At 37.2% G+C, this 12,512-nt stretch overlaps 1 long non-coding RNA gene across 1 annotated transcript in view; it reads right to left on the bottom strand.

Annotated features, from left to right (window-relative positions):
- Positions 1-12,235, bottom strand: part of LOC121393697 — a 91,609-nt gene extending 79,374 nt beyond the window's left edge. The window contains exon 1 of the long non-coding RNA XR_005961268.1: positions 12,000-12,235. This is a non-coding gene — a long non-coding RNA (uncharacterized LOC121393697). The remainder of the gene's footprint in view (positions 1-11,999) is intronic.
- Positions 12,236-12,512: the final 277 nt, after the last annotated feature.

A 12,512-nucleotide genomic window follows, 5' to 3' on the forward strand; every position in this document is an offset into this window, starting at 1 on the left:
ATAAAATGTATTAATTAATTTAAATTAAATTCCCATGTTTAAGTGAGACGAATCTATATTCAGTCAAAGGGATACTGTCATGGGAAAACATGTTTTTTCAAAATGCATCAGTTAACAGTGCTGCTCCAACAGAATTCTGCACTGAAATCCATTTTTCAAAAGAGCAAACAGATTTTTTTTTATATTCAATTTTGAAATCTGACATGGGGCTAGACATATTGACAGTTTACCAGCTGCCCCAGTCATGTGACTTGTGCTCTGATAAACTTCAGTCACTCTTTACTGCTGTACTGCAAGTTGGAGCAATATCACCCCCTGCCTCCTCCACCCCCAGCAGCCTAACAACAGAACAATGGGAAGGTAACCAGATAGCAACTCCCTAACACAAGATAACAGCTCCCTGGTAGATCAGAAAAACAACACTCAATAGTGAATGCCAAGTCCCACTGAGACTGATTCAGTTACATTAAAGGAGAAGGAAACCCTTTTGGCGCAAACCCCTCCTCCCCCCCCGTAGGTGTATTAATTATGGGAAGGACATCTCCCATAGACTCCATCTTAATCAAATAATTAAAATTTTATGTTTAATGTTTTTAATGTTTTCTCTGTAATAACAAAAGAACCTTGTACTTGATCCAAACTAAGATATAATAGAAGGAGTTGTTCACCTTTGGGATAACTTTTAGTATGATGTAGAGAGTGATATTCTGAGACAATTTGCAATTGGTTGTCATTTTTTATTATTGAAGGTTTTTGAGTTATTTAGCTTTTTATTCCGCAGCTCTTCAATTTGTATCTTAAGCAATTTGGTAACTATGGTCCAAATTACCCTAGCAACCATGCATTGATGATTGAATAAGAGACTGGAATAAGAATAGGAGAGGCCTGAATAGAAGGATCAGTAAAAAAGAGTAACAATAACAATACATTTGTAGTTTCCAGACAGGGAATTTTCAAATATTCTTTGTAAATAAATTATCCAATCCATGAGATTTACAAGACAAATGAAACTACAAAGACAGATTTTTTCAGAAGGTCCCTTTGACATCTTGCTCTTATTTTCTCCAGTCACATATTTATTCCATCTTTAACCATTTATCCTTTATAATAGGCATAAAAGCCACCCTCCAGGGTTCCCTAGCTTTAGTATACTGTAGTTTTTCTCTTGTGGATAATTAGCTACCTTTATCCTGTCAGTAAAATACAAATGACAAGGTTATTTTTTGTCAAGCTCTAAACAAGTATTATTGGACCACCAAAGCCTTTAAACAATATATCTTAATTTAAGATAGCAGTGGGACCATTGGCTAAATCATACAATTTTACTAGGCAAGGCCATTCTGTTAGAAATGTGTTAGAAATGTGTTTGGTTGGTGATTATAAACCAAGCTCAACCAAACTCCCAGCCACTATTTTATCTTATTTATCAATAAAATAACTCGAAAAAGTCGGACTGGGGAAAACACTTGATAAAATTGAGCGAAAACTCAAATTGTTCAAATTTTTTCAACTTCACTCACCAATCACTCAATTTTTTCGGGGTTATCGCCCAAAAACCCCAAATTTTGGGGATTATTAAGATAAACCCAGTGCAGACCATGATATCTTCAAATTGGGATAGGGAAATCTGCCACTTACTTATACATGACCTCGAAAGGTTTGAGATGTCCGGTTTTTGGTTTCGGGATTTTTGCAGCATCAGAGTATAATAAAAAAATGTTAGTTTTTTTTTCCCACGACCAGAAACATTGAGGTTTAATAAATAACCTCCTAAGTGTAGTTGGATTTAGGATGATCATATATCATGGTCAAAACCTTTTAATGCAAAGGGCTGCTGTAGCTATTCCCAGAAGTAATCCTCATTGAATGCTGACTTACTAGGTACCTGTGCTGGTGTCTGCGTCCCAATTTAACCTAGATTGAAGCAAAGTATTAGAGTACGCAGGATGTGGTTTGCTCCATGAACATGACAATGTTTAAACACTGAGTGAGCTTAAGGCAGTGCTGTAAAAATAGAGCAGAACCAGCAGCTACTTTTTAATAAACCACTGGTATAATGTCATAAGTTGAGTGGAGTGCGCAAGCCAGTACCCACAAGGAAAGAAAGGGGGTTTGTTAGCCTGTGCAGAACAGGGAATATAATAAAGTAATAGTTTTACAGGTTTTCAGTGCCTTCTGTTTGTAACTATTTTGGCACCTCTTACCTTTACAATTCTCTTTTCTACACAGTAAAAATCATACATCTTGTCAATTTTACTGGGAAATTTCCTCTTTGCATGTGCTGCATATTAGTAAAATCCAGAATTTTGCAAAACTCTGGTGTCATCTACTGTATATTTTAAGTGTTGCTAACAGAAGATGCCTGGTGTTTAATTTGGGTGATGATTGCGAGTAATGGGATCCTCACAGCATTTCAAATTTAAAGTGAGGCTGGACTATCCTCTCTATAATTTGACATGGACTAATTTTGTTTCCTAAGGTACTGAGAGATGATGATGCTATATAAATAAATACTGATAACGATGATTTTAACATAGGTGCTTCTGGAAAACCACAGTTTTCTGAAACAAGCATGCAAGCAAAGAACTTGGTCTATAAGACACTGCAGACAGATTTCAATATTGATAGGTGAACTTGAAGGGAATTAGTTAACAAAAATCTATGTAGCAGTCAGGTAGCCATTGTAACTGTAGCCTTACAAACATGGAAACAATCTTAATTCACCCAAATAACAAATTGGTCAATGTGTACCAAGGCTAACAAACATAGTTATATGATTAAGTTATTCAGCAAACCATATGTCAAATCAAGGAAGATGACACCCATGACAAAACTATGAGTAGAAAAATATTTGTGCTCGAAGAAACAAAGAGCTGGAATTCTCCAAGACTTTAGTTTTCAAGGTAATAATGTTAAAGTAAACTTGAGCAGATGAGCACCTACTTAACTCTGTAAACTAGGTCTGTTCTCTCAAAGAAAACATTTCTAAAAAACAATTACACTGAACAGATTGATGTGTGTAGCCAGTATACTTGCCCTTACAGGAAAATAATGTGTGAAACACAGCAAGCTATACAAACTCAGCACTGTAAACATGACAGTGATTATTCAGTCTGCTCCTTTCTTCTAAATATTAGGCATTCGGGGAGCAAATTCAGTGAATAAATTAAAACGTGCTTCAGGAGAGAAGCAGCAAACGTTTTGTAACTGTAGGACCTGTTTTACAGGAGCAGTACAAACAGTTCTAAACAATTTAAAGATATGATGTGTGTGGTCTTGTGTGTTAGCATGAAGTGTGAAAGCCATAATGACTATTACCTTTATAAACCATTAACGATTCTAAACCTCAGTGATGCTTCACACTGCAAATCAAGACAAGTATTAAGAGATACATTAGTTGCAGGTACTAAACTGTAGCTAAATCATAACAAAATGGGGTTGGGGTGCATGTCATGCCCCCCTCCTGGTATTACATGGTAATAAATGCTCTCATGAGTTCTAAACTTAATCTAATCATTTAGCCCTCATTTCAGTAAATGCAACCTTAATATGGGAGGCCGATTTATCAACATTCTCATTTTAGTGGTTTTAGAGGTTGTTGAAACCACGAATAAACTCATTTTCTCTAAAACCATGAATGCCATGTAATTTATTAAAAGATTTGAATAGAAAAAACACGAATAGAAAAAAAATGCTGAATGACAGCTACTATCGAAAAACAAAACCTGGAAACCTCCAAAAGTCTGAATGGTTAAAAAAAGGTCCAATAGAATCCAGCCCCACTCCCACAGATTTATATAGGACTTGCTGACTACTTTTACTTGGAGAAATTTTGTATTAGAGTTTTTTGTGGTTGTTACATTTAATAAATCTTGAATTTTTAGAGTTGTAGGGAAATAATAAAACCATGAATTTTACAGAATAAATGCAGTTTGTGAAAAAAATAGAAACCTGAATGTTAAATCAGTTAATCAGTTTAATTAGCCCCTAAGTCTAAGAAGCTATGGTATTTTTCTATGAGGTATATTTGATGAGGTCTGATTATTATTTTTCCTTATATGGGTAATGTAAAAGTCCCAGTAATTTTTTTTAACATCCACTGCATGGATGTGTTGAATTCTTTACTGCTATAGCCTATCATAACTCTGTTATTGGGGATAAATGTTAAATATTATACCAAACATACTTTAAGCATGTTGACTTATTACATACATTACCCTATTACCTTGCTTCCTATGTTTACATCATCAAATGTTTTTCATTCTGACTCAACACAGTGACAGTTCTCATCTGCAACTTACTTTTTGGCATCCGTGAAATTGAACTGAGGACTAGAACGACATGAACAGAGGTAACATCAGCAGGTAGAGCCCAGACATATAATTTCTTTGACATAACATCTGTAAGGTTGAGTGGACCATTTACCATTGTTGACCTTAACTAATTCAGTTGCCATTTTAGCCCGTTATTTTGCCTCCTAATGTTTCTTTAAAAATAAACATTCAACAACAGACTATCACTAAATTGTGTCCTTTGGGCTTAGAGCCTAAAAAGTCTATAAAAAAAAGATTTGGGCATTGAATTACTGTTACTAACAAAAAAAGGTTATATTTGTTTCTGCTTAAGGCATTTCCCATGAAGAACCCTTCCAAAATCAATGTGTGCGCAAGAAAGCAGGACAATCAAAGCACTTGTAATGAACGTAGGCCTCTGTGAGGTAATTTACTTTAGAAGGAAAAAAACTAAACTTCAAGAAACAAAAGCATATCTTGAAAATACTGCATTAATTTACCAGATCAACATGAGATTTCAGAAAAATTCAATTCCATTTTTTACCTTTTCTTCTTTTTGTTTGCATCTCTGTGTTTTGTTAATAAAGGGATCATAAACTGCAAATGCTGTAAAACCTATCTGCCCCATTTCCTCAAGAATTCAACCTTTGCCTCCCTATGCTATAAAATTGCTTTAAAATTAAGTGAATTGAGCCTTGATAGATTTCTACAATAATTTATGTCTACCTGACTTGTTATTTACATGTAACATCCCCCTCTACCACCACATAGTAGGCATAAAGAGAAAAACATTTTCAGCAGAGTTTTTAATAGGAAAAACCTATAGGTAACCATATACGGGTCAAATAACTGCTGATTCATCCAGTACAGAGCAAGTCAGAAAATGAATAGCCCCTGTATCAGATGGAATGCCAGTTGAAAATCGTCCAAATAGATGGTGGGTTTGAAAATCCTGTCTGGCTAAGACCAATAATGGTATGCTCCATTTGTTGTACCATTAGCCCAGCTTATGAGTGGCCAATTCAGACAAAGATCCAGTCAACTGGCAACCTTGCCAAATAAACAAATCTTTATGTATGTGTGCATCTTTATGTATGGCAATTTTAAGGCTAATGTCAAACCTGGTGTTTTCTCTGCCAGAGTATTTTGTATATGGCAGGTTTACTTGAGTTTTGGATAATTCTCCACCAACATAAATAATCAGGTGTGGCATTAGCATAAGGCTAGTGCCACACTGGGTGTATACGCGCAGGCCAAGAAACAACCTCTCTGCTCACATTCCACTTGTGCATGCCTCTACACTGACAGGCATTGCGTCAGCCAGGGAGAAGATTTTGGTGCAGCAAATATGAGTGTCAGGATCCAAGATGGATGTGCTCATGGAAATGTAGTGATGCAACGACACGTATTTCGGCAGACAGGAGAGGACAGGTTGGCAGACACCCAGGTTCAATGCCTGAATATGGGTTCTAGTGTTACTGGGTGCACTAGAATAATTTGACTGATTCCTGGATCCTGACCTTCTTGCTATATCTCCGCTACGCTGATTGCTGCCTACCCGTGACTTTTTGCCTGGATATTGACCTTGTTCTGATGAATCCTTTGTGTACCGCAAACTGGGCTTTCACCTGACATTCATCACCGCATCTTTCTACTTGGTCCCGACTCTAACCAAATAGACCCTGACAGTGAGTATGCATTTTAGCCCCAAAATTGTAGGGTCTGCACCCAGTAGCCTTATGTGGCACTACCCTAAAGAACCAGTAATGTGAAAAAGGAATTTTACATTAAAGGATTGTATCAATTGATCCAGTACCTGCAAACCAACCATTTCTTGACAACAAATTACCTATTTTAAATAAAAGAGATTTTCATTCTATAGTTCCATAAACCATGATTGACATTTGATCCCTCTCTTTTATCCTGCAGAACCTTTCTGTTATCCATTGTATAGACATCTTTTTGCCCTATCCAACTGACTGCTACATCCATGCATGGCTACGCAGCAGCCTATTTATATAAACTGCAGTAGTATTTCTGAAGCAAACCAGATTTTAAACAGGTAATGATGCATTATATTTAAATAGTAAAATATTAAATGCAAGTTTCAATGCTGGAGTTCTTATATCAGACAAAGAAGGCCAGCCACTAGCCATTAGGCTGTGCCCCCCTGCTGGCTTATTCTATGGGGAATATGATACTTCAGGAGAAATGTGACAGGGCATAAGGAAAGCTGTGGCCAGCTCTTTTTTATGTGGGAATGTTATAAAAGTCATTAATGGAAAAAATATGTACAATGCAAACAATTTTCCTTTGTGCAAACATGTTTCCTTTGGGTATATTTAATGTGTTTTCCAAACCAGTAGTGCCTCATCCACCAGCCAAAAACAGATGGCACATTATTTTTGTCAAAAAAATAAATGCACCAATTTTAAGCTGGTCTTAAAAAATGCTCTGTGCTCATTTAAAATTTTGCAGTGTAATTACTGTCAAATGAAGAATATGCCTCTTCAAAATGCGTTTGCTTTAAATTTTCTGTAATATGTTCTGTGTACAAGTTCCATTAAATCCTTTTATTGGAGAGCAATGCAGTCTTAAGCTGAAACTGCTAGAATGGGCAGTAACACCTTGGTGGAAGCAAAGGAAAGCAGAGAAATAATTATACATACATACCTCAATACTACCTTCCAAACAAAAAAGCTTCCTGGAATTCGCATGTCCATTTATATGGTAATTAAGGCCAATTTGCTAGTATGTTGTTAGAGAAAAAAACAGCCTATCCCTGGACATTTCCTCGCACTTGATTGATTTAGCATCAGTGAGAGTCATTATTAGTTTCATGTGTTAACACCTTCGAAGTTAAATTCCACACATCTACACATTTAAATTACAATATGGTGCTGCAGAGGATTGTAAAACGGGTACTGTTACTAAAGAATTTAGGAGTAATAACCTGATTACAACCTTTAAGTCAACACCATCAAGAAAGTGTGTGTATTGCTACAATTCTATTTATTGGTCGCTCAAAAAGAGGCAGCTATTTAGATACAGCTACTACATTTTTAAACTTACTCCAGGCGAAGAAATATTTTTTTTTATAAACGAAACAAGCTCTTTACTGTATGAGAGCCTACAGCATCACAAAAAAATGCTATAATACAATACATGAAAAAGCATTTATATTTTTTAGATGCAGAACATATATTTTGTAAGCAAGCAAAATGAAAGGAACTCCCACATGTTATCCCTACGTGATTTATACCAGGAAGAAAGCCTTGTCTTTGAAGGAATCTGTTATCTAAAAAGCTCCAGACCTGGGGTTTTCAAAATAAGCAGTTGTAACTTGAATGGACATAACTCAAGTCTGCTAAAAGACTCTAGAAAGCTCCAAATAATGGAAAAGCCATTTCCCATAGACTCCGTTTTAAGCAAACAATTCACATCATTAAATTGTGTCCTATCCTTTTTATCCTATTATAATTTCACAGTACCTTGAACTTGATCCTTATTAAGATATAATGGGACAAATTCACTGTGGTGAATCCTTCGCAGGTGAATTTTCACCTGCGAAGGATTCGCCACACCTAGCGACACTTTGCCAGGTGTAAATTTGCTACTACGCTAATTCACTAAAATGCGAAGTTGCGTCTCAGCAGACGAGTTTCACTAGCGTTAATTCATCAGCGCAAGCATTTCATAGTGAACTTCTGCTAATGTTCGTTTCTGCCTAGTGAAACTTTGTTAGTACACTTGCGCTTAGGTAAATTTTAATAGGGCCTGTACATATAGGTAATATATATGTCTTTATTAGAGATGTTGGTGCAAATGCTTAAAGTGGCCACTTATTATTAAAAATGTTCAAGGAAGCATAATAAAGACTAAAGAGATCCTTTAATGCCCTAGACATGAGCCCACCCTAAAACAAATGTGGCAAGCCCCTCAAATGGTTAAAAAAAGTTAAAATAAAATTTGTATTAGTTACAAGTTTTAAAGACGCTATAAAATATGAAAAAACTTCAGTTTTTTTATCATTTTAATGACTTTCTAGCATACAGGATATGATGTCACTTACATAAGATTGAGGAGGATGTAGCTTCATTTTATCAGTTCGCCAGGTCTAAGCTGGCAAAGGAAACTCTGGCGAAAGAGGTAACGCAAAATGTAAAATTTGCACTGGTGGGGAATTTGCTGAGTAACGATCATTCATCTGAGTCATTGAGATCATTCATTAATGAATGCCATCAATTCGTACAACTGCATCTATATTTGTACGACTACAAACTGGGATTACAATTGTAAATTACCCTTTACTTTTTTTTCAGTAAGGGGCAATAACCCTTGAATAAAATATTGTGCAGCCTTCATTTTACTTATTATTTTATATTGGGTTTCATTGTGAGTAGCATGCATTGTCAGTTTACCATATGTGGTAAAGTCATATGTGAGTTTTTTGTTTTATTTTCAGAAAATTTCTTGAATTTATATGTCTCTGAGATATATCACATATATGGTTACACTGGTGTATATACTCATCTGAGATTTAGGATTTGAGGGTTAGGGGGATAATAGGCACATTATTAAGAGGAAGTCTTTATGTTTTAACTCTCAAAATAAATTGTGAAAAAACACATACCTTTCAAAAAATATAGCTGCATTATTTGTCCATTAAAAACTACAGTATGTGATGTCCATTAAATGTAAATAAACTGAGTGGTTGGATATAAAGATGTCAAGTCGCAAATAAGTAAATAGCTTCAAGTAACTACAAAAAGGAATATCAAACGTATTGAAAGCAGGTGCTTCCACAAAGTTATGGTTTTTATTGGACATTTTATTTATCAGTCATGAATTTTGAAAACAATAAAATGTTTTTATATATTTTCCTGCTGGGTAAAATGAGTGATCCCACGTGTGAGTGATGTGGAATTCAAAAGTATTCCCTTGGAAAACCTAAGCAACTGTTAAATATTTGAGGAATGGTGTGGCAACCCCAACACATATGCAAGTGAAACACTCAACCGAAGCATTTGGAACACATATTCCCATTCTTCATGCTACTGAATGGCGTGCCTGGTGCACCATATGTAAAAAAGTTTGCTCCATCTATATATTAACACACATATGTAGATAAATCTCCCTTAGAAAAAAATCTTATGCCAATAAGTTAGAAAGGAATGGAAGCCTATCCAAATATTTTACAAAGAGATATCAGTAGCTTTAAGTAAATAGTAGTTGTAGGTGAAGATTTGGTAAGAGCTACAGTAACAAGGTCTGCTCACACCATATGAAATTTTTGTGAGCAAAATGAAATTTTTCACCATAATCTAAGGCTTATGGCACCATTGGCATTTTCTCCACCAGAGTAAAAAGCCAACAGAGCAACCAGCCCCATGTATGTTACAGGAATGAAGGCAAACGTACACTGGAACTATGGATGAACTGCATATAATCCTTGACTGTGATCTCCACACTACTGTCAATCCTGTTTGTAACTTCGGAGACAGTGAAACATGCAGTTATTAGGGCTCATTTAGGTCAACAGTTGTAGTGGGCAACTTATGATTTTACCCACAGTGAGTTGCAGCTAGAACCACCTTCATTAAAGGTACTTGTTCTTCACACTTCCGTATAGTTGTGCTCAGCACTGCTCAGTTTTTCCTGCCTTCCATTCCGAATCAGGCACAGCTGCGCCTATTCAAGCTTGGTGCTCGGGGAACCCTGGAGCTACCGCCTGGTCAAGAGGTGAAGGTAGCTATATGGTTCCCTTAGCACCCTGCGTCAATTGCCACAGCACAGTTACATCTAAAGTATTGGCAACAGACACCACTTGCATAATAAACACCAGAAATGATGCCAGGCAGACTTAAAAAATATTTAGGGCAACTGCATCTGATTTGAAATTAAGTTCACATGTAGTTGCATCCATTGTTGCTTATCATTTGCAGTTGCACCAGAAGCAGCACAATTGCGTCAGATGCAGCTCAATTGCGTCCAGTTCAATGGCTGCATTGTGCCCCAAATTTCGGAGGAATTCTGGAGAAAAATTGTGCATTGTGGGAGAAAAACATGGTGAATGCACTTATTCCGTCAGGGGAAGTGAATGGGTCCTATAGTATTGTTTCCTTTGTTTTGCTAGTTACCTTTTGTTAGGAGCCTGAATTCCCTTAACCAGTATTTCCAACTTTTTCCCCATCCATTTCAAATCCCATCACATAACAAACAAGGCTTTATTTGTTTGCTTTTTTTTTGTTTTGTTTTGCTTTGGTGAGCAGTAACATTTATTTTCGAACCAATGTTTTAATAGTTGGTAAAGCTTTTGTTTGCTGTTTTACATTGTATGCTTTTAAACAATTAACTTCTCTTGCCTGAATCCTTTTGGTTAACTGCACTGGCTTAATAGCGTGTAGCAATCATCTTCCACATGAAAGGAATACTTGCTCTCCAGGCTATAGTACAAATGCGCACAATATGTCCATCTACAGTACTTGGCAAATTAACACTATTCTAACATACACGTTTCCCAACACCATCCTTACCCCAAGGAGCCCATATTTCGCACTGTGATTTCTTAAACCAAGGTGCCACAATTTATTTATTACAATTTAAAGAAAAAAAATATAACTGGTGAAGGGAAAAACATTTAAGAACCCTGCTCCTCAGCAGGGAGCATTCAGGTTAGTGACCCTACCTTTAGTGGCTGCTGTATAAAAAGTAAATCCAGCTTCTATAGTAAACCATACAGAGGATATGCTATTTATATCACTCTGTGTTGACAACTTTTGACCAATCATGGTCCAGTAAGGCTGAAAAAAAAAAGATATAGCGCCTAAAATGTGTTCCCTTTGTCCCTGGTTAGTGATGGGCGAATTTATTCGCCAGACGCGAATTAGCGATGAATTTGCGCGATTCACCGCTGACGAATAAATTCGCAAAATGGCCGCGAAAATTTGCTGCCGAAAATGGACGCCGGTGTTTGGTTTTCGGACGCCGAAGCATTTTCGCCAAAAAACGGACGCCGGCGTCAAAAACAAGACGCCAGTGCCGTTTCGCAAATTTCGCACGAAATTCGCACATTTTTCGGCGAAGCGACACGGCGAAAATTCGCCCATCACTATCCCTGGTCAGTAGAAAGACAGTGAGTGAGGGGAGGTGGAGTCCTTAAATTAATTGGGGGGTGAGCAGGGAACTACCCATATATGTTTGCTGCCATGTGGATAGCTGGATTTTCAAGTTTTTTTCGTAGGGTTTTGCCCAAAAACTTGAATAATTTGAGCTATTTGAGGGTTTTTTTCAAGATTAATTCGAGTTTTCAGGTTCTTAACCCAGAACTTGCTGAATCACATTTTTTCCATAACTCTAACATTCGACCTTCGAAAACGAACCCCCTAAGTTTTCTCTTATTATTGTGGGCTGTGAAATGCAAGAGCTAGTGGAAAGCACTGCCATTTTGGGAGAGCCATGCTTCTACCTTCAAAACTGGATTTGGGTGAGACGTTTACTTTAAACTACAGGGGAGTGAAGGCTTGTTTTAGACTGGATGAATTGAGTAATACGTTGCTTAATTGACCTTGAACTGCAACATACTTTTGTACCCAAATCAATCTATTCTATTTCCACCCTGCCTTATTTGGTGTTGAACTACAATACACCCACGCTCCAATACAACTTTATTAACTAGAGACTTCTATATATAAAAGTATTTTTTACCTCGAGAAAGAGCACTGTGATAGGAGGAATTTTTCATACTTGTCGTGATTCTCCTTTCCTGGCCATCCCCCTGCATTTACGGAACGCATTTTAGGACATCCTGCGGTGAAATACCCTTCCTTCCTGCGATGTCCTATGCCTTCTGAATGGTGCATCGGGTACTTTTACCGGCACTCATCGTCCAAATCTGCAGTCAAACCTCCGTCCTCTACCCTCCCTTCTCAGCCATCAGTCATGCTAACTCCGCCCTCAGCCTTGCATCGCAGGAAGGAAGGGTATTTCATTGCAGGATGTCCTAAAATGCGTTCCGTAAGCATTAACTAATCGGGCAGTCACTCCCCCTACAAATGCGTCTCCAAGCAGTGCTTTTTAAACCCCACCCCTACTTCCTGCCTTGTCAGTGTAACAAAGCTCCCAATAATAGGGTGGGAATGCTGACCAGGGGGATGGACAGGAAAGGAGAATCATGGTAAGTACGACAAATTCCACCCTTCCCTGGCCATACCGGTCAGC

This window comes from Xenopus laevis, chromosome 5L (assembly GCF_017654675.1).
Source record: "Xenopus laevis strain J_2021 chromosome 5L, Xenopus_laevis_v10.1, whole genome shotgun sequence".
Classification (NCBI taxonomy): domain Eukaryota; kingdom Metazoa; phylum Chordata; class Amphibia; order Anura; family Pipidae; genus Xenopus; species Xenopus laevis.